At 29.1% G+C, this 25,023-nt stretch overlaps 1 protein-coding gene across 2 annotated transcripts in view; it reads right to left on the bottom strand.

Annotated features, from left to right (window-relative positions):
- LOC126740947 (uncharacterized) overlaps positions 1 to 25,023 on the bottom strand; it is a 245,583-nt gene that overhangs the window by 107,860 nt on the left and 112,700 nt on the right. Inside the window, exon 1 of one of the 2 annotated variants that reach the window (XM_050447146.1) lies at positions 15,040 to 15,107. The exons of the other annotated variant lie outside the window; for it this stretch is intronic. The gene's annotated coding sequence lies outside the window, so the exon portion shown is untranslated. Of the gene's footprint in view, positions 1 to 15,039; positions 15,108 to 25,023 lie in introns of those variants that run through there. 2 annotated transcript variants of the gene reach the window in all.

The raw sequence follows: 25,023 nt of genomic DNA, 5'->3' as shown, positions 1-25,023 counted from the left end.
CTATTTTCTTTTAAAACCTTTTATACATTTCCAAATCTCAGGGATAGGGCTCTAATTTAAGTCTCCCTCTATTTAAATATCAATTTATTATAATTTTCAGACATTTTATTTAGGTTAAGGTATTTAAAAATATATTTCCAGCTTTTTAGGTACTATATGTATCATAATGAACGGCTATAAAAGCAATAGTTTGATTCCATTTATTTTACTAGTATCTTCCCATTTTTATACAAGACTATTAACAGAAATTCTTTAATTTCAGACTTCGTTTTTACGCCTCATGGAAGAATCATTTATATAATATTCTACGTATCGTAGATTTTTATCGGTGTGTTAATTATTACATGTCTCAAGTTTAGTGACAAGAAATATTAAATATCATTAAAATGAAATATTTCAAAGACGACAGCTAAAAATTTAAAGAGAAATTATTCGTTGTGAGATCGAAATTTCTTCATCTTTTTACATGATAACAAAAAAAGTAATGTGAAAAAATGATTGTAAAAATTCTCATCACCAGTAAATTTCTATGCAACTGCATTCTACATGACATTCAGCTATAAACTGGATATTGATTAGATGCAGATAAAAACATCAACATGTTCATCACGTTATAAAAATGTAATGTAAGTTTCAAATAATTCGATTCTTTAAATTTTTCATTGTCTGACTTTTTTTTAACGATAGCCATTTTTATGGGAAATTTCATTGATGAATTTTTTTGGGAAAAATTCGTCGGGGAAGTAGCGTGAGGTTTTTTCATTCAGCATTGTTTGCATTATTTGGGAGTATTACTTATCATGTTATAGCCCTGGTAATTATCAACTAAGTTACATATATGAAAAGGAACATTATCCACATTCAATGCATCATAACTCAAGATTTATAGGCCGTAGCGCAAAAATTCAAAATTAGTTTTGTATATTTTTTGTCATCTACAATTTTTCAATTCCGCTGACAGTAAAAAAGTTATTTTACGTCAAAAAATTATAAAAACTAGTTTTTGGTGACTTTGGCACTCAGTAAAAATGTTTCTGTTGGTTCGCGTCTCGAAAGTGAATTGGAGAGAATTGAATTTTCTACTTATTAATACTATAAATGAGTTTTTATTATCATTTAGCTAAAAAATCAAATCTAAAAATATCTTGAGTTTAAAAAAAAACGACAGGGGTGGCAGGTGAATCATTTTAATTTAAGACTTTTCACATGAACGATTACCAAAATTTCGGCATTTTTTTTTAATTTTACTTTTTTTTATGATAGATTTACTATAATTAATTGTCATATTTACGTTTTCATAACAATATTAACGATTTTTTTTTTAATATCTCACTTAATGTTTCAATATTAAATGTAGAAAGTTTTCTACTATATTTCACTTTTCTTCCAAGAAAAAGCGCCATGGAGGTCCGGTTTCTAATTGATAATTATTTTACTCTCATTAATAAAATTAATTAAAATCAAATACATTATGGTTAGTGTATGAGTTTTTCTTTAATAAGAAGGCCATTTGAGAATTGATTATCTTTGGTTTTCCTCTATGTTGGTTTTAGTAGAGTAATTTTTTAACGAAGTCATAGCTTTGACTATGGCCTACGGCCGAAAGCGCAAAGCAGGTATTAATATATTTTTTACGCTGAATACGTTTATTAGTATTAAGTTTATTTGTTTATTTTAGGTTTCCTATTTCTACAATCTGGCGAGTATTTAATATAGTCAGTGTTGAGCCAAACTTGACTTTTTAACTCTTCCATATTTCACATAAGCTACATATTCTTTAAATCTAATATTAATTGTTCACCTATGTATTTCTTATTACAACCAAGACAATCAATCTTATAGATCCTGAGTTTTCATTGGTCTTTAAGGTGGACCGTTCTAACATCTTAGTCTTAAACGCTAAGTAAAAACCATATGAAAGGCTTTTGTCAAGATCGGATCATATAGAAAGTTTACTTATTTTCATTTTCTTGAAATGTGGTAGAGATTTAATTTATTTTCTATAAATATCAAAAACTAATCAATTATTATTTTTAATGACAATAGTATCTCAGAGTGGAAGTTGGCTATTGGTTAAGCAAATCATCAGTATATCTTAACCAAACACGTGGAAAGTAATGGAATGTATTTTCTGCACTTAACTAGAATGGTTCGAGACTAGCTCTGCTAGAAAGGAAAAGAGGCAATTATCCATAGGTACTGTACCCTCAAGTTGTTTATAATAAGAATTGTTTTGTAACATACAAGGTTTTGTTAATTTTAAAATTTTTTGGATAATATTGACATCATTATTTCTAAAAGTTCAATCAGATATTTCAAAACTTCTGGTATAGGAAGGCTTGGTAAGAAAAAAGGATCATCAAAAGAAATAACTTTTGAAGTTAACTGTTTTTGACTGAAATACCTTTATAAGGTAATGCCAATGTCTCAAATTGCTTTACCCAAAATTTTAAAATTAAGTTGGATATCCTATAATAGATATGATTGGTCTCCTTTTATTGCCAGGTCTATGGATTTTTGGTAAACTATAGAATTTTGGAATTATTGGATTCGAAAGCTGTAACTTGAATTTATCTTTATTATGATATATTATTAGATATATAATTTATTTTTGTTATGAAAAGGAAACAAATTTTTCGCAATTATATATGGAATATTTTCAATAAGATCAATTCTTTTAAAATATTCTGCTCTGTCTAAAATAACAACACTTGTCAGCTTTTAAATAGAAACAATCTTTCTCTCCATACTCTTTAATAATATAGGACCCTGGTGTGTTTTTCGATTATGTTAAATTCTTTGAGATTTGCTTGTGAATTGCTTCCCTAGCAAATCATTTCGAAAACTCTGGCAAGTATTGAACTGACGATTTAACACTTACTATAATCTCATCCAGACTGTTTTTGCAGTTTACAAATGCAAAGTTAAGATCCTGATTAAAAACATCAAGTGCTTTCTCATTAAAAGACTGAGAAGTCTGATTTTCGAACGATATTAATTGATTATTTTGTGGTTTATCCTTCGAACTTTCCAACTTTGTTACTTTTTTATTTAGTAAAGAAAACATAAACATGTTTCTTTGAAATTTGCTCCAGGAAGTTTCTTTGAAATATCCACCTCAAAATCAATTATTGTGTTATTAATAAAATAAATATAACCATTTACGTAACTAATCTGGTAAGTAATCAAAGCTTCAGGATAATCCGTACAACTAGAAAAAAAGAACAAAATGACCAAACCTACCAGTTTGGTGTTATAACCAAAGCGAGTAAAATAGTGCGCAACCAATCTAGTTATTACCATTGGGTCCGATTTGCCTGGTATTGTACTGGGGAATGCGCAGATATATCTGCCGTAATTGAATAATTTATTTTCTCATTTAAATAATATTTATAGGCGACCGGCGCGATTTTACGGCGTAGGAAATCGCAATTTGCATGCCGTTGAAAGAGCGCGAAAAAATTGCGATGTCAGTCGTTATTTTTGGCCAATTAGCTGATGCCCGTTCGGGCCCGATGAGAAATACGCTCTAAAGGGCCCATTCAAATGAAAATAGTATTTTACTGTGTTTGTTTTTATTTTTCTTTTCTCGCATAATGAGGGTAATATATATGATCGGTTGAATTGCTCGGGTTGTTTTGTATAAGGTTGTACATTAATTCTTTAGTTATGGCCGGAAACCTTCACTTATGAAAATAAAATAAAAATTTTATAAAAGTCCAGGTGTGGAGAATTTTAAGTAGGGAGGTAATAAAAAAATTTAAATTATAATTTTTATTTACGATACAAGAGATTTTAAAGATCCATGCAGAAATAATAAGTTTTTGGGAATTTCTTGATGGATTACTTCGGTTGAAAACAGTTCTGGATTAAACAATTTTCTACATTTTTAAATTAAAATACATAATATGCGAATATAAACAACGAAAGATCTTAGATCACTAATTATTAATTTTTTTTATTATTGTGCTTTTTTTGTGGTTACTCAGTAAAAATTTTATATAATTATAAATGGAAGGTAGTAAAAAATATAAACATAATTTAATCTGATGTAAATCAAGTTTTTAACATATGTGTGGAAATTATTAAACAATATATGGACATTTAATTTCAATATCATGAAATTTAATTTGTCTGTTTTTTATGAGTCCTTGACTATATTTGTATATAAATTGATATTCAGAGGCATAAGTTAAGTAAGAAAAATAAGGACTCAAAGAATGAAAAGGTTGTATCTGATGTTCCCTTGGCACTTGAAACCCAAATTGCTCTGATCTTATAATTTGCTTTTCAGCTAAATATGACATAAGTCGCTTTTTAACCAACTTCTCGATGATTTTTAAAAGGGTGGAAAGCAATGCTATTGGTCTGTAAGAAGGAGGGTGCTTCTGAAGCTCCCCCCTTAAACAAAGGCATGAAAAAATTTTAAAATGGCTACTTTAAGACAATTGGGAAATTGGCCGTTATTGAAAGAATGAATAATTGCAGATACAAGTACCTCCAGTGCCGAATCAGGTAAATTAAAAAATAACCGTACATTAAGTTCATCATAGCCAGATGTATTTTTCCTCTTTATCTCCTTTAGAGTAGCTCAACTAGATCAGTTGGCAAAAAGAAGAAAGAATCTGGTCCAGCCCTATACTCAAAAAACTGTTCATAGTTGGAAAAACCCTGAATTTGACTTGCTATGTTACTACCTATGGTACAGTAGAAGTTATTCAGCCTATCAGGTTCAATATTTACCTTTACAATATTGCCCCGTTTATCTCTTAGTTCATTTACTATCTTCCAAGCCTCCCCCTGAATATTATTTGAATTACCTAAGCGACTTTTAAAGTATTTTTGCTTTGCAGTCTTAATTGTTAGTCTATACAGTGCTCTATATTTATTAAAATAGTTAATAAAAGCAATGTTATTTATATAAAATTTTCGAATATAGTGTAGTGATCTAAGATTTCTAGCAGACACCTTAAGGCCCTTGGTAATTCAGTTTTTTTTGTTTTTGTTTTTAAGGTTTTTATCGGAAAACATTTATTAAATTTTTCACAAATAATTGCGTGAAATGACTCTAAAGGGCTTGCAGTCATTTATAGGATCAACAAGAACGTGTTTTTAATTATTAGTTTGGATCTCAGTCCATGAGAATGAAATGCAACCAATATGATTTTAAAATATTAAAGATTTTTTTTAAATTTTGTTTTCTGTAATATTGTCAAAATAAGTCTAACTAGACACAAGTCTAAAAATATATACTAGCATTATCTCGATAGTTATTCTGGTGCCCAATAAAAAGATGAATGTTTTTTTTTTATATTTTTAAGCGCTAATTTAATTTTGAAAATTTTATAAATATTTATTTGCGCAGTTTAAGTGAAAACCTATTTTAGTGTTTGTAAAGATCTTTTCAAAATGTTTTTTCAATGAGAATTTTTTAAGTTTAATTTAAATTTTTTCCGTTTTCAAATTTAGCATTACTAAAAAACGTGACTAAATAGGATGTGCATATTTTTTAGCTTATTTAATGATAGTCCTAAATAGTTAAGAACATGTCAATTACATAATAATAATAATATTGATTTGTGCTGTTACAAATTATAGATTATACAGTTTTTCTATAATAACAATAAAACATTTATTTAGCATAAAAAAAGCTACATATAAGTACAAGTTTGCCTTATTAGTCTTATTACAATAGTAGAAATAGAAAAAAAACAACATTTGTAAATATGTGAAAATTAAATAAAAATAAAAATAAAAAGTGTAATGTATGTACAGGACACAAACAAAAATAAACAAGAATAAATCTACAGTACCTAATTTAACAAAAACATTATTAATACAAATACCAGGGGACAACAATAAAATTAAACAAAGATAAAACTTGAAAAAAAGGGCTAAAATGTGTAAAATTAAAAATAAACATGTAAAATATTTATATACAGGACGAGAAACAAAAGAAATGAGAATAAACCTACAGTGCTTAGATGTATAAATAAAAATGAGCTAAAATCTGTAAAATTAAAATAAACAAATATAACTATCTGTACTAACAGTTATCTAAAAGAAATTTTTTTAGGAGCCTTTTGAATCGGTGTAGATTATCACAGTTTTTTATTATCACAGGTAATTTGTTAAATTCAGATAATCCCTTATATAAAACCGAGTTTTGCATTTGGGTCGAATTGCACCGTTCCAATAAAATAAAATCTGTACGATTTCTCGTATGATAACTATGAATATCACTAAATACCTTCAATCCATCACACAAATAGTTAGGTAACAAATTATGTTTAAGTTTAAAAACAAACAGATACACATTAAATAAAACCCTTTGCTTCACAGACAACATATTCAGAACATTCAACATACATTTAATTGGCGTATACCAACTACATTTTAAATTTGTCTCATAGCTCTATTTGGTATTTTCTCCATTTGGTTTATTTTATACTGAGGTAGATTAAATAACAAAGTGGAACAGAATTGTAAGTGTCGGAGAGCAATAATATTATAGAGTTGTAGTTTTGTATGCATGCTTAAGTTTTTACCTATTCGAGTTATAAAACCGACATTTTTTGAAAATTTTCGCATTACATAATCAGCATGAGCTTAAAAGTTCAGATTGCAATTCAACATTATGCCTAAATATTTAATTTCCCCATCATAAAAAATATTTTCCCCATTTACAGCCATGTGCATATTTTGGATTTCCGCTTCACTAAGCTTTGATTTCTTTCTAAATATGCAAAATTTGGATTTATCAGTATTTAGACATAGCTTATTAACACACAGCCAATCAAAAATACGCTCCAAATCATCATTTAAATCTTTCTGCATTTGTTGTAAGTTTTTACCTATAATATAAAGCATTGTGTCGTCAGCAAAAAGAATAATTTTACACTTAAGTGTTACTCTAACCATATCATTAATATAGATTAAAAATAACAGCGGACCCAAAATCGTTCCTTGTGGTACACCATATTTAACATTTACAGACTCCGACAAACAATTTTTATAAGACACACGTTGAGATCTTTTATCCAAGTATGACTTAAACCACTCTAAAACAGTATTCTTGATTCCTATATGCTCTAATTTGTTTATTAAAATACTCCTATCTACTGTTTCAAAAGCCCTCTTAAAATCAAGAAAAACGGCTAAGACATAGTTATCACAGTCTACGGCCCTAATGTGTCCTATGTGTAGACAGTTGCCTAAACAAAGACAAAAAAATTACTTATCTTATAGTTATCTAGCTTACATAGGCTTTCCAGAGTATTCATATAGTACCACACAAAAGGATTATGAGGCTGTAAAGCTGATATGATTATTATGATCCCTTATAAAAGAGGACAATATATTTTTGGAACTCAAAGCATATTAATAATAATATAATAATTTATACTGTTAAGCAAGTATATATTTCATTGGTGTAACAAAAAAAAGTTATTTCAAAAAGAAATCCAAAAAACGAAATTGAACCCACATTTAAAAGGTTATAAAAATATATCACTCATTTTAAAGTATACGTCTTTAGAAACTTCATTGTATAAAGTTCAGAGAGTGAACATCAGTTCTAAACTTTATTTTATTGTACAGGTATGAAGCAGTCTTATTATTGATTGTTAAATAAACAAATAATTAAAATAATCCCAAAAAGAAATGTCTTTTTTTTATTTTTAGATTTACCATATAAATAAATAAAAAATCCAGCGGCCGTTTAAATATTTTTGCGCAAAATTAGTAAATACAAAAAAAAATTCTTATAATATTTTCAGCCTGTTCCGAGGTCTGAAATTTCTAGGAATTTTTTTTTTTAATTTTAACTAATGCAATAACTATAAACTTAATTTTATTAAATTTTGATCAAATATTTTCTGAATAAATTGACTAAAAATGTATTGCAACATTTATTAAAATATTTTCAAAATGTTATCACACACAAAATGTTCTGGTACTACAATCTTACTAGATACACTTTTAAAAATTTGTAAACACATGCTCTAAATAATTTTAGCAAGTTTTAAATTATTTCTAAAGCAAAACAAAGATTTTTATTTAAAAAGTATTCTTATCAAAAAGTACTATAACTGAAAAATTTGATGAGATACAATTTTGAACTTAAAAAAAATTAATACCAGAATAACTTTTAAGTTAAAAATTAATATTGTATAAGGAAGTTAAAAGTTTACATATTTCTTAATACATTTTATACCTAAAATCAGTTCTATTATAATATCTGAAACAAAAATCATTTTCCTTAAGAAAGAATTAAACAACAACGTGTAAATTACCATACTCTTAAATTGGTTTTATTTGAATCAATCCTGCTTTATTGATTTTTTCTTAAAATCTTCTTGTGAGAAATGCAGGTTATAACTGATTTATTAGAAGCATATAATAAAAAAGCAGATGGTTAAGAAATATATAAGTGGAGAGATATATTATTGGATAAAGTAATTTATTCATAGTTTCCAATACTAAATTTAAAAAAAATATTAAGCAAAAGTGCATACGTGGAAAGAGATTATTTTGCTAAAGCAATTAATATCTATATATTTTTCTTAATGCATTTGGAAAACTAATAAGAAATTGTTTTTATGTCAATGTTTTTTAAAATACCGAAAACTGCACATAGAGCTAAGGAATATTTTAGGAAAAAGAACTTTATAATAAACTACAAATGCCTTACTAAAACTTTTAGTTTTTATTTTTCTTCACATATTGAAATTAAATTATAATATATGTTAACCAAAATCGTCTCGTGTATATCATAAAACTGCACAAGACTCCTCTGCATTTATTGTCTTCTGCGAGAGAGCTTTTACGTCAAATACTCTATAATTATGACAAGAAATAAAGGAAGAGCCTGATATCATGTCTCGGTAGATAATAAAGGCTTTGGCGGTTTTTAACCTTCGCAAGTCGTGATGTCAGCCTCAGCTTTACCTATGAGGACGATCTCTTATTTGCTTTCTCGTAGGTTTACTCGAAATCATGTCGTGGGCTATTTTCCTCTTGATACCATTTCGTAATTATAGGATGAGTCACAGAATATAGGCCATTTTTATTACGAAAAGCAAAACTCACTCGGAATAAGTAAAATTCGAAATAAATCCCCTGCGATTCTGAAAACAATTTATAATCCGTCTAGACTTATATTCATGAGCGTCGATACAAAAACAAACGTTATCAAAAGAGGCAGCGAGAGACCAGGTCCATTTAGAAAATCATCCCTGCCATGAACGTCAAAAGAAAATTATCGAAGCATGCCTAGATGCATGCCTGGTCCGAATAATAATAATATTAGGTCTTCCCTTTTGTTATGTTTGCCTGCACCCTTATTTCTGACTAAAACTTATCCTCACCAGATGTCAAAATTTTATTTAACATGGTCAGTTACCCTCCTGCTCAAAAATTCCATAGAGATTTCTCTATATTAGGGGATTAAGGGATGGTTAATGGGTGGTTTAGAGTTTTCGAACACAATTTGAATTTTAATAGAGTGCTACAGAAAACAATTACGATATACTGTGTACAAATTGTATGATTTTACACCATGCTAGCCCCTGGCATCACAAAAACAAAGAACAAAATAGTTTAATTGAAAATGTTAATCAAATGGTACCTCTCGGGCTGACATTCGTTTGTTTATAGAGTAGAACGATTAAAAGCAACGAGAAAAAAATTACAGAGACGGGGTGCCTGGTGCTTTGCTCGTTTTCGATTAACATGGTAATAAGATAGAATTCATTATAAGAGGGCCTTAGCTCATTTTTACTCTTCCTTTTCACTCCCGCGGCCGTTTGACGTTGAAATGATGGCATTAATCAAGCGAAAGAATTAAATTGTTGCTGGTGTTATGCATATGTATTTTAATTATATAACACAGGGGCTTAGTAGTGTCATCGTATTTAACCAACTGAATTCGTTAATGTCAGTTATACTTTTACCGGAAATATTAATTTTATCCTAATTTGAAAGAATCTTCTGTGAAGTTCGGATTTTTTTATAAAGCGGTTGTCGCATTAGGGCTAAGAGATATGATTTAGAAATGTTAACTTTATAATCGTTCACATACTAGTAAATATGCTAAGGAAATCAAACCAAGTCAAAGAATCTATATTAAACAATTTACTTAGTCACAAGCATCGTACCCATTTAAGTTATGCGTTAAGGATGATTGAATAATCTTTTATAGAAGAAATAAGGGCAACTTAAGAAATAAATAGACGATTGATTCTTGCGATAGAAAAATATATTTGAACATTTTAATTGTTTTCAATTAATGTATATTATACTATACAAATTATAGTAAAGCTAGAAATATATATTTATTATAAGAATTTTAATAAGATAACTAATTCTGGATGGAATAATAGTATGTAGTCCTAAGTTATTATTACCACGATTAAGAAATCCTTCAAATAACATTGAGGTTGCTGTTGCAATTCTATCATATCAACTGTAGTGTATCCTAACTACACTTCCAGATTTTTTTTTATTTTCTACAGATTTGAGTTTTTTTAACACTCAGTCAAATACTAAACAGTCCAGTATAAGAGAATTTATGAGGATTAGAACAGAGCACCTATTTAATTTTCGTATTAAAAAACGATTAAATAAAATGCAAGTAAATTAAACAACGTTACAATACAAACAACATTAACCAAGAAAAACCAACATGAAAGAATTTATAAAGAATAGGAATTAGTATCCATTTAAGTTGTGCATTAAAACCAATTACTATTTCTACTATGTTACTAATACTATTCCTAGGTAATATACTTATGAAAATGTTGAAATTTGAATGTGTAATCATTTTGAAGTATCAAAAAGCTAAACTGTGACAAGAAAGCCCAAATACCGACAAAAGTAAATTTAGTTAAACTTGTATAGAGGTGTAGAGTATACATTAGCATATCTTTAAAAACCAATTTTATTTATTTATTATAATTCCCAATAATTTAGATCATAAATATAAAGTATAGTTATTATTAGTCCAGGGTACTCGCATCTATTTAAGTTAAGCATTTAAAAATTATTAAAGGATGACCCTTGCTATAGAAAAATAAAGTTTAACATTTTATTAGTTTTAAGTATTTTAAAGCATATTGTAGTATAATAACCATAAAACTCAAAAAAATAGATTTTCTTCATTTGATGACTTATAATTAAAAGTAAAGCAAAAATCATATAAGTAATAAAAAAAATTATTAATTTTAATAAAGTAAGTTATACTGTCTGACATTATTTAAAGGGGTAGTAGTGGTCAAAGGTTATTATTACCATGAATAAATCGTTAAAATAATATTTTATTTCCTGTTGTACTCATACTATATTAAGTGTATTTTATCCTAACTACACTTTTAGATTTCTTTTGACACAAAATATATTTTATTAGCGTATCAAATGTACGAAGTATTATTTTTAAGAAATTTTTATTTGCTTAATTGAACCATCATCAGTAGTTTTATATTCAAAATAGTTAATATATTTAATATAACTAAAGAGTTTAGTTTCAATTTTTTGTTGTTTTCAGGAATTTAAATATTATTTTCTAGAAAAATAAATTTTGAAGAGTCTTTTACGAAACCTTTAATTAAGAAATATATTATGAAATAAGAATCGCTAGAAATCAGCACATCCAATGTAAAAATTATTAGGATTAGGGGGGAGGATTCATTTAAGTTATGCAGTAGGAAACGAAAAAAATTAAACCCAAATAATATAAATGTAAGTAGATAATTTATTTTATTTGAAGTAATTATAGTAATATTAATGATAGTAATTTTGTACCAAGACGTTATATAATAAAAAAAACTTTAAATAACATGCATTTTTTGAATAAATAAAATATATATTAATAATATAATTAGTAATGATTTTTAAAGTGTACAAATTTTACAAGAAAACAGAGAAAATATGTGGTATTTACAATTATTTAACTCGGATGAAAAAATTACGAGGAAATGTGAAACATATTTTTCCAATGCTTTTCTTTCCTATTTTCACTTGATCGTAAAATCTTAAATAAAAATGTCGTTTTTATACTAAAAATAAAATATTTTAAGACAGCAGCGACCATTGAAATTCTTTAAAATATAATTGTTTCATTAAATAATGGTCTAACTGGAAATCTCGGTCTTATGCTCTATTATACCCATGCTCCTAAAACGTTTGCATATCAAAAAACAAGCTCAGCATATTAGACCAAATCTAGACGTTAACGTAAAATTATTTTTAATAAATAGTGTATCGAATACAGTTAAGTTATGCACTAGAAAAAGATAAATAACTTGAATTTTTTATTACATAATATATAGTCGAGAAGAAATATATGAGTTAGGATATAGTATAATAATTTACACTAAGTAAAAACCAAGTAAATTTTACTTTTAAATTAGGTTAAGGTTATTTATTAAATAGAACTTTTAATTGATTTTTTATATTGTGTCCGTCAAGTACTTACTGGAAATCTGTATCTAATTATTATTGTTTCCCAAGAAATTTTTGCTTATAAACAAATAAAACCATAAGCATCTTAGGTAAAAATGAGAGACTACAATAAAGCATTGTATGTTATGCACAAGAATAGTGTAAAATAGTGGCATAATAGTAGCCAAATACTTACTATTGGTCACTTATAGAGAATAGAGTTTATTTACTCTATGATCCCAATGTATCTACAAAAATGAATCTGCATAACGGGGCTTCAGTATTATTTTATGAATTAGCCCATCATAGGTTTGGTAAGTACCAAATATACTAAAACTATCCTTCTTTAGCAACAAATTATTACTTTTTTAATATTTTATATACAACTTGGTAACTATGGACTGGTGGACCCATTTATGGCTTACGGTTTTGTTACCTACATAGCTTTATTAGCTGTATAATTGGTTCCCCAAATAGGATTCTTTAGAAAATGGGTATGTCAACGCTATTAAAATTTCATACAAAAGGAAAGTTCTTTTTCTAGAATAAAAAGTCTACTTTTGAGAGCAGAACTGGAGAAAGTAACTGTTTAAGGAAATACAGGTAAACTGGCTGGTGGTTTATCTGGAGACCTGTTACAGAAGTTGTACACAAAAATCAAGTACTACCACACAATTCAACTGTAAAATAGATAGTGGATATTTGGAACCCCAACACTGGTTTTTCAGTCCAGAAAAAAACTATGATGATGAACCACCGGAAATAATCCAGGTATGAAAAAAAATACCATAATTAATTTTTAAATTTTGTTAATCAACTTCACAAATTTATATGGATTTTCTTAGGACTTACATTTTTCTATTTTCAAGCTAAATGTGACAGTGTTTGTGAAATTATGTTGTAACATCTTAGATATCTTAAAAACCAAGTCACAAGCAAATACTATTAAAATGACTGGTATATTTGTGGGATTTACAAATAATGGTTTAAATTCTTTTAATGCTAACTTAATATATTTTTTGATAAATGTTCATTGTTAGTTGTAATTGATTGCTCTTCCTTCTACCTCATCGTATTTTGGACGAACACCTTAACCAGCTCATTTAACTTCTTACATAGCTTTGATTTAAAAGCTCATCGTTGGCCTGATGACAGATAAACTATACTTTGCCTGCGGCAGTTTTCCTAGAAAACACATCACAGTCACATTAAGTTTTTTCCTAAATCTCCGTCTTTGTAGTTTTGCTGACTGTAGCTTCTAGATAATTTTTTCAAGTAAGTTTGCTGTCTAGTATTATCCCCAGATTTCTCATTTTATTTATTTGCTAGCCATGGTCTGTTATTCTGTAAAGCGGTTGAATAATTAATACACTTCACAACTATGATTAAGGTATGTTCACCCCAGAAATATCAGCTGTTCGCGTGAGAAGCATTTTATAAATCCACATCATCAATGCATACTAAGATTGATCCCATTTCTAACGTCAGTTGTTAGTTAATGATTTTACAGTAAAAGCAGTGTTCGATGTCACTTTTCATTTTTAAATAAATCAGTTTTAGGTTGGGTATCAACGAGAGTATTTTTTTTTGGAATAGTATACGTTAGCAAATATTTAAGAAAGTGTTTAATCTAGTTAATAAAATCCCCTAAATTTAAGTCAAATTTATAAGACACATAAAGTACAGGGTACTCCTACCCATTTAGGTTATGCTTTAAAAAGCAACATTTTCTTCGTCTAGACAAATTAATTTATCAAATCTATCTAATTTGATTCATCATCTCATCAAGATATTAAAATAAGATCTTTAATTCACAACAACTTTTCCTATATTTACGGTAAGCAAAACTTTGAAATCCTCTTAAAAAACGTAAAGTCATTTATTATTTTTTTATCTTTATAGGTTCAAAAGTGTAAATAAAGGATCAAATTGACTGTAAAACAAATCACAAATTGCCTTGCTATTATCTAAGTAAACACTTCCGAAGCAGCGCTTGAAAGAAAAGCCCCTCGTCTTTTTCAAAAGTCTAGGTATGTCTCGATCCTCTTTCTCTTGGAATTATTACCCGCCACTAGATGTAATGGTTACTTGCAATTGTCAGATAAAGAGTCCGCCATTTCCCGGTTGAATGGATCTCACCGATTTAGCTGCCAACGCAAATGGCACCGCGTTATAAAATACTGTAGCTATTTGACAATAAGTAGTTTATAGAACGATAATATACCCGGCATATTTTCTTGGCATATTTTACGAACATATAGTCATGTATAAAGTAGCGTTGTTTGCATAAAACCGGTGAGACGGTCTATTTGAATAGATTTATACTTTTGAATAGCATCGAATTGGTATTAAGCGAATTATCTTGAAAAGGCTATGTTTAGAATGTGAATTTATTTGAATATAAAAAATATTTTTACTTTTTAATATAAAATATAATTCAAGCTGTATTTTCTGCTCTTGTTTAAATCCCAAAAAAAACATTCCAGCTCGTAAATTCATGCAACAAATGTAGCATACATGCAAAACACAAAGCCTTTTCATCTGAGCCCCACGAAAACTCGATTTGAGGTGATAAATTGCCAGTTTTCCTAACTCGACAACCTTAATATCCCATTTTCTACCTTCCTATCTACTCGGGGAACGTTTTCCGTTCTCTCACTCAATTTGCGCGAAATATCACAGGTGAGGGGACAAAATTAAACTGGAAGTTTTAAAATTCCCGTTGCGTGCGAACTGCCAACCCTCCTCCGTTCGAAAAAGATAAATGACGTCCCAACGCTGCTGTACAGGAAATGTTGGACCAAACATCACCGTAAATAAATTGTTTTTGGCTATTTAGTTAAAAAAAGAAGAGTCAGTCACTGGACGATATACCATTATAAATTAGTCTTTCTAAAAATAAATACAACTATATTTCTGCACAATTTATTTGACAATATAAATGGCTACATTAGCATGTATATTCCTATTGGAATCCATGAATTGCCAGAACTATGTTGAAATAATTTACCACGTATTTATGGATTTCAGGGTTTGGAGGATTGTTGAAATTCATGTTTATGTGGCTTGTTTAGTATGTAGGAATAATAATCTACTTATTTGTTAATTATTGAATAAGTGTTGATGAGGATTAAGTTGTTAATAGATATTAGTGGCATTAGGGCATTATCTTAATCCATTAAGTGTTGGGTGGATTAGTCAGCCTAAGATCAGAGAGCTTAATATCCACTAAAAAATATAATGGAACTAAACAAACCAGTTGAGAATCAAATAAACACTCAGTTTGCACATACCCTCACATTATAAAGAACAAACAAAGGACCGTAGCAAAAAAATAAATTCTTAAAGACAAAGAACGCTTAACTTATTTTTGCAATGCATAACTTAATTTAGATGTTAAAAAATTGCATATTTTTATTGCAACTTCTGCAATCAATCTTCGTTTAGAAGCCATGAAAAAACTGTATAGTTTCAAAATAAACACATGGTTGCATAAACACTCTGTACCTGTTAAAATACCAACATTATCTCCTTTAATGTTTTAATAGAATTATACGATCAAATCCAGAGACAATAGCCGAAAATTAATATGCATTTTAATACCCGCAATCCAGTTAACTGACCAACATATATCACGTTATTTGAAAATATTAATATCAACGAAAAACTCGGCCCGATGAGAAAATACAAAAAAAAAACGAAATATAAATATTTCCCATTAAATCAGATATTAATGATGTTCGCTCCCTATTTATTCTTTTTGAATGTCATCATTTCGAAAATAAATAGATATTTATGAACTATTGATATTCACCCTCTGATTCCGTTTCATCAATACGTCCGCCTCATGTGCGTGTGTCTGTTATTATTGCAGTTTTTGGATTGCATTACGTTATTTTATAAATATTTTAATAGGAAACATTTTGTTTGCAGCATATGGGTTTTAGTTTTTTTGTTGATTTTATTTATTTAAATATTTATATTTATTTTAAATTTTTATTTGCTTGATTTTTCATGTGTATTTGGATAATACTTGCTTTTTTTAAGTAGATAATAATAATCCCAAAAGTAATCCATTATTGTTCCACTGTTACAAATTGGCGCCCAACAGTGTGGCAATTTTATAAAATTTACTCCGGCTCACCGTATCTGCAGGGGTAAAGAATCCTAGAGAGCGAATTACTTCATTTTGTGTTTAAATTGTGGGTTTTATATAAAATTAGTTAGAAGTATCGTTAAATATACCTGTTATTTATTATTCTTTTCTAAAAAAATTGCCAATTGGATCAATCTGAGATATGAAACTACACTCAAAGTCCTATATTTTCTTGACACGATTTATTCCTGTATTAAAGTCATTTCTAATCTTATTCTTGCAATAATGCGGTGCCGTTAAGTAAGCAACCCAGCTAGGAGTCAATTGCAGATATCAGTTTAAATTTGACTTGAAAAGTCACGATTTCGGTGCTGCTTTATAATTAGACAGGTTCCCTTGTGTAATCACTTTTAAGCGAGGAGGCACGTACACAGAGAGAAAGTTCTTGAATTAAACAAACATGCGAGAAATAGTAAAATCTCTTTAATGCTGTTTAGTGTGATATTAAAGCCACATATGGCCGTCTTTATCAAAAACGTTAGTTAGAAAATATTTGGAAACTCTTTAAACCTCTTCTTTGTTTTAAAGAAAAGATTCGAGTTTGAATTTGAATAATTCAACCATACCTAGGATAATTTAAAAACTTTGACCGTCTTTGGCTTGAACTGAAATAATTACTGCAGAGCATAGGTGAAATGCAATTAACACTGCAGTTTGCTGCTACTCTAATTTAATAAAATCGATAAAAGAATTATATTTTAACTTTATCTTTATTTTGCACTACTGTGTCTCTTCTAAAGTGGAAATTACATAAAAGTTTTACAATTTTGTACGCCTACATTAAAATATATTAAATATGTTAGACATAATAAACTTTTGAAGCCTAATTCAATTATTCATTAAAGTGGAAATTTGTTACTTAAAATACATAAGGGCATTGGAAAATAAAAAAATTATTACCCATATAATAAATAGTTGTTTGTTAAACTCGTACTTTCCAAAATCTTGGAAGTCTGCTTTTATTTTGCCATTTTCTAAAAATAATAATCCCTTAAATTATGGCGAACTTAGATCAATTTCAATTTTACCAGCCCTTTCAAAAATCTTGGAAAAAGTAATGGAAAAACAAACTACCGCCTATGTTACTGATAAGAATATTATATTACAACTCTAAAGCATTTGATATGCTAAATCACGAACTTTTGAATAATATTTTACATTATTTTGGCTTTAATACTACAGCTACTAAATTAATTTTATCTTTTTTAAGTGATACAACGAGTTTTAATTGGAGAAGATAAGTCTAGGGTGGCAATAGTAAGGTCTGGCGTCCCACAGGGTAGCATTCTGGGTCCTTTGTTGTATAGCATTTTTACGTCGGCTTTTATGGATAAATTGCAATTCTGTAACTACCACCTCTACGCCGACGACACACAATTATATTTGTCATTTAATGCTAGTTATATTGAAAGAGCTAATTTTTGTTTGAATGCTGACCTTGCTCTAGTAAATAGAGTCTCGACAGATCATTCTCTTAAATTGAATCCAGCCAAAAGCGTGGCAATGTTATTTTGTGGTCACAATAGCAGAAGGGTGGTTTTGGATCATGTCCAACTAATTCTTAATGGAGAACTTATCCCTTTTCATGTCTCAACTAAAACTCTAGGAATAATCTTAGACGTCAAGCTAAAGTTCACAGATCACATTACAAGTTGTCTTAAGAAAGGATTTTCAATGCTAAAAAAACTTTGCAAGCATAGATCTTATTTGTCAAAAGAAACAAAAAAAAATTTATGCGACTCATTAATTCTATCCCATTTTAATTATGCAGATACAATATATGGACCATTTTTAGACTGCGCTAACTCTGCAAGAATTCAAAAATTACAGAACTCGTGCATAAGGTTTATTTGTGGAATTAGACGTAGGGAAATGGTATCACATAAATTAGTTGATCTTAAATGGCTTAATATTTTAAATCGCCGAGAGTTGCACTCCATATCTTTTTTTTATAAAATAATGAAATTTAAAGCACCACCATATCTCTATAATAAGCTCAGATATCGTACTGACGTTCATAATATAAATATTCGCAGACGTGACCTTTTGTCTATAGCTTTACATAAGAAAGAAATTTTTAAAAAGTCATTTTCTTACAATATTGTGTCCAAAATTAATAAATTCAAAATTTGGGATTTTTCTAAATCCTCATAGGCTTTTAAAAAATCAATAAAAATGGTTCTTTCATCATAACAAAATAATATTTAATGCATTGAAATAATTTATGTTATTTCTTGTTAATACTGATATCTCTGGTAAATCAGTTGCCCTGGTTCTGCTTTCTTTTGTGTCGAGATTCCGTGTTTGGATCTGGCCCGCGTTTGGAAATATACATTTTTATATGTATATTTTTCTCTATTTTGAGGGTCTACAACAAAAATATAGTCAACATACCTGTCCCCCTCGTTCCTCCTTTCCTGCCTCCTATTAGTAAATAATAAGTAAGCTAGGATAATTTAGATTCCTTTTCTTTTCGGTTAGTTATGGAAGTAGGGTATGCATGCTATTTGTACACTTTATAATGCGGTTCGCGATTTTTTTAAAATTATAATTGTAATATTCAAGGTCTTAATAGCTCCTTTTTCTGAGGGTAGCTGAAACATGACCTTTATTTCTTATTTACAGTTACATGGTGAATTAATACACACTGATGGATTTTTGTTCTTTATATTTATATTGTAAACTTATTTATATCTATGAATGAGCATATGTAATATCTTATGAGGAAATATAAACTGTCTATTATTATTATTATTATAACAAGGTGTTTCACTTAGCGTGATTCGTGACTTTATCTAGGGAACTGTCTATCTAACATCATTATAATTTTTTTAATATTATAAAAATGATATTATAATTTTATAATAAAATCCTTTTAAAACCGTGAATAAATAATTTTTTTTTTTAATTTATGAAAAAATTACGTAAAAAAGATGGCAAACGGAAAAAATTATTTCCATTTCCTGGAAAACAAAACGTCAGAGATGTTAAAAAAACGGTCGAAGTCTGGAATAATAGATAAATTATTTTTAAATCCTGGCAATTCTATAAAGAATAATAGATCCTTTTTCTAATTTCTAACGTAAGAATTAGGTCAAGAATCTGAAAGATTTTTTTTTCAAATCTTGAAAAACATAAAAAATAATGTTAAGAGTGTAGAAAAATAGAAAGTTATGTCACACATAAGTAAAAGTCCTAAAACTCTCTATCAAAAATGCTAAATTCTAGTTCAATTTTCGGAAAACATAAAAAATTACATCAAAGACTACGAATAATTGCAAACTGTTTTTAAAACCTTAGCATCAAAGTGATAAACGTAAAAAGTAAAAAAACAATAATTACGCTAAAGGCATTATTAGGAAAATGTTCCCAAAAGTCTAGAAGAATTAAACTTAAAAATGAAATTAGGAAAAAAATGCATTCATTTAATTTTTTTTCCTAATTTCTGAAAGACGAAAAATTCAAGTCAAAAGCCGGGAAAACGGGAAAATAATTATAATTTCTGAAATATTTAAAAAAAGATTTTTTTACGAGTCTCTAGATACAGATTTTTTTACAACATTTAATGTAGAATTTATACACCCAAAAACAACGTCATAAATCTGGCAAAAAGGAAAAAAAATGAATTCCTGCAAGGTAAAAAATTACATCAAAAGCTTGGAAAACAAAGAAAAAACATCAATAATTTATGATACTGTTTTAGGGAAATATTAACAAGTTGCTTAAAACCCTTTTGATAGTAGTAGGCAAAAATAAAATACTTAAAAAAACGTTAGGATTCTAATTTTATTTTAGAAGTAACATTAAAATAATTAAAAGAGTCACCTTAAAACAAGCTGATCACATGTTAAACTAAATTTTAAAAATAAAAATGTTCTTTTCATTGAGAACTGTATTTTATAAAATGGTGGCCACTTTGAATATTTGTAAAATTTTTGTTCTCGTTCTTTGGTTATAATCCGTTGGTTTTTAAACACGTTTTATATTTTTTAGTTTTGGGATGCTTAAATTAAATTATCTTTTTATTATGTTAACTTGACAATTTTTAGAAATTTTGTTATTTTTACATAATTTTGTATAGTCCTATGTCTAAGCCATCTGCAAAGGGAGGTGCCAAATAAACAAAAGAAAATTAATAATTAATTACGCCAAGTGACATAACAATTTTACTAAGAGTTTTTGCGTACTACTGGATGCAATGTTTAAGACTACTTTTATTTAACATTTAAATAAGCCCAAATTATACAGAATTGTAAAAATCTTTTAACAGTTCCAGTTATTTAAGCAATTATACTTTTACTACCTTTCCCTACTTTATGACGGTTGGTACGTCAATGAGTTTTTGACCAAACTGATATTTTAAAGTTTCTAATTATGTTGAAAAGAAACATCCTACCTTAGGCTGATATTTTCTGGAGAAAATTAGAATTGAATTACTGACGTTGACAGATTTCGACCTTCAAAATAATTTCTAGCATTTTCTCTTTCCAATGAGGTCAGATCAATAGTTTTAGAGATATAGCTGCAATCTACGTTTAGTAAAAAAAAACCTTTATAGTAAATTTATACATTTGATCATTACTCAGTACTCAATTTTCATCAAGTTAATTGATATAAGATCTGCTTTTGTTAACATTCCTTCATCAAATAAATATTTTCTAAATTGAAGTTCCATTGATGGGCCTCAAGTGAAATCTTCTACAAACACCTAGGCCACAAGATCATTCACAATATGAATATAGTAGTTCAGTCACAGACTTGTTTGTATTTATTCAAAGACACAAACTAGGCCTAAATCTCTTGGCCTTTTGGTTCCAAGAGGGGCTCTGTTAGATGTGAAGTTTATGGAGCTAAAAACAACTTCTGGTATACCCTTTTACATATCTTCTATAATTCTGTCTTTATTGGGGTACTTCCACTGCAATTTCGTTTCAGTCTGTAATTTCTTTAAGTAATAGCGACATGAATTGCTAATCTAATTCCAATTTTTTTTAATAGCTTTTTAGTAGCAAACTAAAAACTCTTTCTAACTTTATATCTGAATTGTTTTCTCAGTGTCTCGTGTTCCGCTTGAACGGACCAGTTTTCTCAGTCCGAGTGTAAAAAAATCTGAAGATAAAGTGCATTATCTGGTACGGTCGCGTGTGTTCATTAAGAGTTGGTGTTCGCGAACAAGTCGGCCGAAGCCATTAAGGTCGCAATCAGCGACGACATGACCATCTATGACGGCCATATCGGATGACACCGCTTGTCTTCGTGCTCGTCGCAAGCTTCCTTTACTTCCGAGGTGTGGGAATTCAAAATTTTTTAATATAATAGGCAAATATTTAAACTTCGGTAATATTAACAGAATTAAAATTCAGTACAATGTTAGGATAGAGTCATTAAATCTAGAAGACTGTCGCATTTTTGTATGTCCATTTATATACAGGGTGTTCATTTGAAAACTTCCCACCACGGATTTATCGAAAACCATTGTTTAAAAAAAACGCCGAAATACGTCAAAAGGTTTGTCAAGGGGGACAACTTTCTAACCTAAAATTACTTCACCCCCTTTCACCCTCTCCCCCCAGGGTCATCCCTATAAAAATTTTAAATGGCAAGGGGTATCGAGTTATAGCTTGTTTAAAGGGTCTTTCGAAGTCTTTTATTTTGACGTTTGATTTTTTTTAAATCGGTCGATTCTTCTTGGAGAAAATTAGAAAAATCTTTGTTTATCTTAATTTGTTCAGATAGAAAACAAAAACATGAAAATATCAGTTTTTATTTTAATAAGTGTTCAAAATGTTGCCCGTTTTTGGCCAAACAATGATATAGGCGATGTTCAAATTCCTGACGGACATTTTCAAAAACAAGTTGTGGGATATCATGGTAGCTGTCGATGATGCGTTGACGAAGTTCATCCAAACTTTCAGGATGGGGAGTAAATACAATAGATTTTAAATGACCCCATAGAAATAAGCCTAACGGCATTATATCAAGAGATCTAGCAGGTTATTCTATAGGTCCTCTTCGCCTTATCCATTTATCTGGAAACTCGTCGTCTAGCCATTGCCGAACGGGAAGAACATAGTGAGGAGAAGCGCCGTTTTGCTGGAAATATATTTCAGACGACGAGTTTCCAGATAAATTGATAGGGCGAAGGAGGCCTATAGAATGGCCTGCTAGATCTCCTGATATAACGCCGTTAGACTTATTTCTATGGGGTCATTTGAAATCAATTGTGTTTACTCCCCAACCTGAAAGTTTGGATGAACTTCGTCAACGTATCATCGACAGCTGCCATGCTATTCCCACAACATGTTTTTGAAAATGTCCGTCAGGGATTTGAACATCGCTTATATCATTGTTTGGCTAAAAACATGCAAAATTTTGAACACTTATTGAAATAAAAACTGATATTTGCATGTTTTTGTTTTCTATCTGAACAAATTAAGATAAACAAAGATTTTTCTAATTTTCTCGAAAACGAATGGATGGATTTAAAAAAATCAAACGTCAAAATAAAAGACTTCGAAAGACCTTTTAAACAAACTATTACTCGATACCCCTTACCCTTTAAAATTTTTAAGGAGATGACCCTGGGGGCAGAGGGTGAAAGGGGGTGAAGTAATTTTAGGTTCGAAAGTTGTCCCCCTTGATAAACCTGTTGACGTATTTCGGCGTTTTTTTTTTTTTAAACAGTGGTTTTCGAATCCGTGGTGTCAAGTTTTCAAATGAACACCCTGTATATAGAATACTGAGTGAAATTAGTATATTAAATAGGTCTTCCACACTGTAATACCACAGCAGAGATGTAGCTCTATTAAAGATAAGTATGCTATATGTGCTACTGCCAACCCCAGGTTGAAAGATATAATACGAAAAGCATAGCAACCAGAAAAGAGTTTTCTGTTCAACTATATTATATGGCTTTTAAATGTTCAAGAATAACCATGTTTTATTGTTGCAAGATATCACCTAAGTTGCACTAAGTTTAGAATATTGTTTTTGTAAATATTGATCACGACACGAATTAGACCAGTATTCCAGACATTATATATGACAAACAATTGCACACTTCACTGTTGAGGATCCCTGTTAAAGCCGATGTGAAAGTATCATTGTATCATCTCCAAAAACTGTGAAGTGTCCACGATGTTCAATACAGGCAAATCATTAAAACATTCATTACAAACGGCAAGACTGATCCCTGTGGTGAGACACAAAAAAATATGTAAATTAAAGAAACATGAATTATTAAACAAAATTATAATAAATTTCCAGGTAATTTAACAAGGTTGCAGTCAAAAGCTTTTAACATATCATAAAATATTGAAGCTGTAATATCACCTGTATTGAGCCTGAGATAGAGCTTCCGAAGAAAGCCAAACATATTAGAACACTTATCATAGAAAAAAAATTATTAAACATTATAAAAATATTAAATTTATTATTTATTTATTATTTATCATTAAAAACTTATCTATATCATCACTTATTATCTTTCATCACTTGTATTCGAGAGATTTTAGAAATCCAAGGTGGTTAGAATCAAGAGGCATATGTCTGTTGAGAAATGAAACAATCCTTACCTTAACCAGTTTTTTTAGAAAATTGAAAGCTATATTCAGAACACCTGTCATGCAAATTGAAACAATGATAGCCCTCATAAGACAAGGAAAAAATAGGCCATTTGTAAAAGGCTTATTCACTACATGAGCTTAATAAACTAGAGCTGGTGTAGGTAGAATTTTAATGACACCCAATGAAAACATATCCCGTCCTGAAAAAGTTCTGTCTCTGATCTCTGGGAATATGGATTTTAATTTCCCAGTATAAATGGGTAAAAAGAAAAACGTTTCTGGTACATTGATATAAGTTAGAAAATGCTTAGGTGTCACGGTATGTGGACGGTTCTTTAGCAGATTAGATGCTATGGAATAGTAACATTCATTTAAATGGGTAGCATCAGGAATGTCATTGTAGTTGCCTTTACCTCGTAGAGAGTTGACAATTCTCTATATTTGCCTTAGTTTATTAGAGGTATTTTCAATTCTTCTCAAGTAGTAAAAAGGCTTTGCCCTTTTCAGAGTAGATCTGTACATTTTTCTATGGTTATTGCAGTAAGTCATAAATTATGTGCTATGCGATCTTATGTAATGTAAAGATCTTATATTTTTGGCTGATTTTTTTATTTCCTATTAAAAATGCTCAAAGATACTAAGTGGAATCAGTCCATTAAGGCAGTATAGTCTAAGAATTAATTTGTACGTATCTAAAATATACTTCAGCTTAATTATGTTTTTTTATTGGCATAGCTGACAAATCAATAACTTGCAAATAGTACTATTAAACATTATTGAGACATCTTTAATAATAAGCATTTAAATTTTGTTGTTAATATTGATTCCCTATGAATGTTAGACGTATGGATATCATTGTGGTTA

Source organism: Anthonomus grandis, chromosome 10, assembly GCF_022605725.1.
Source record: "Anthonomus grandis grandis chromosome 10, icAntGran1.3, whole genome shotgun sequence".
NCBI classification, from domain to species: Eukaryota; Metazoa; Arthropoda; class Insecta; order Coleoptera; family Curculionidae; genus Anthonomus; species Anthonomus grandis.
The sequence above is the reverse complement of the archived record's forward strand: the minus strand, read 5'-3'. Positions and strand labels throughout refer to the sequence as shown.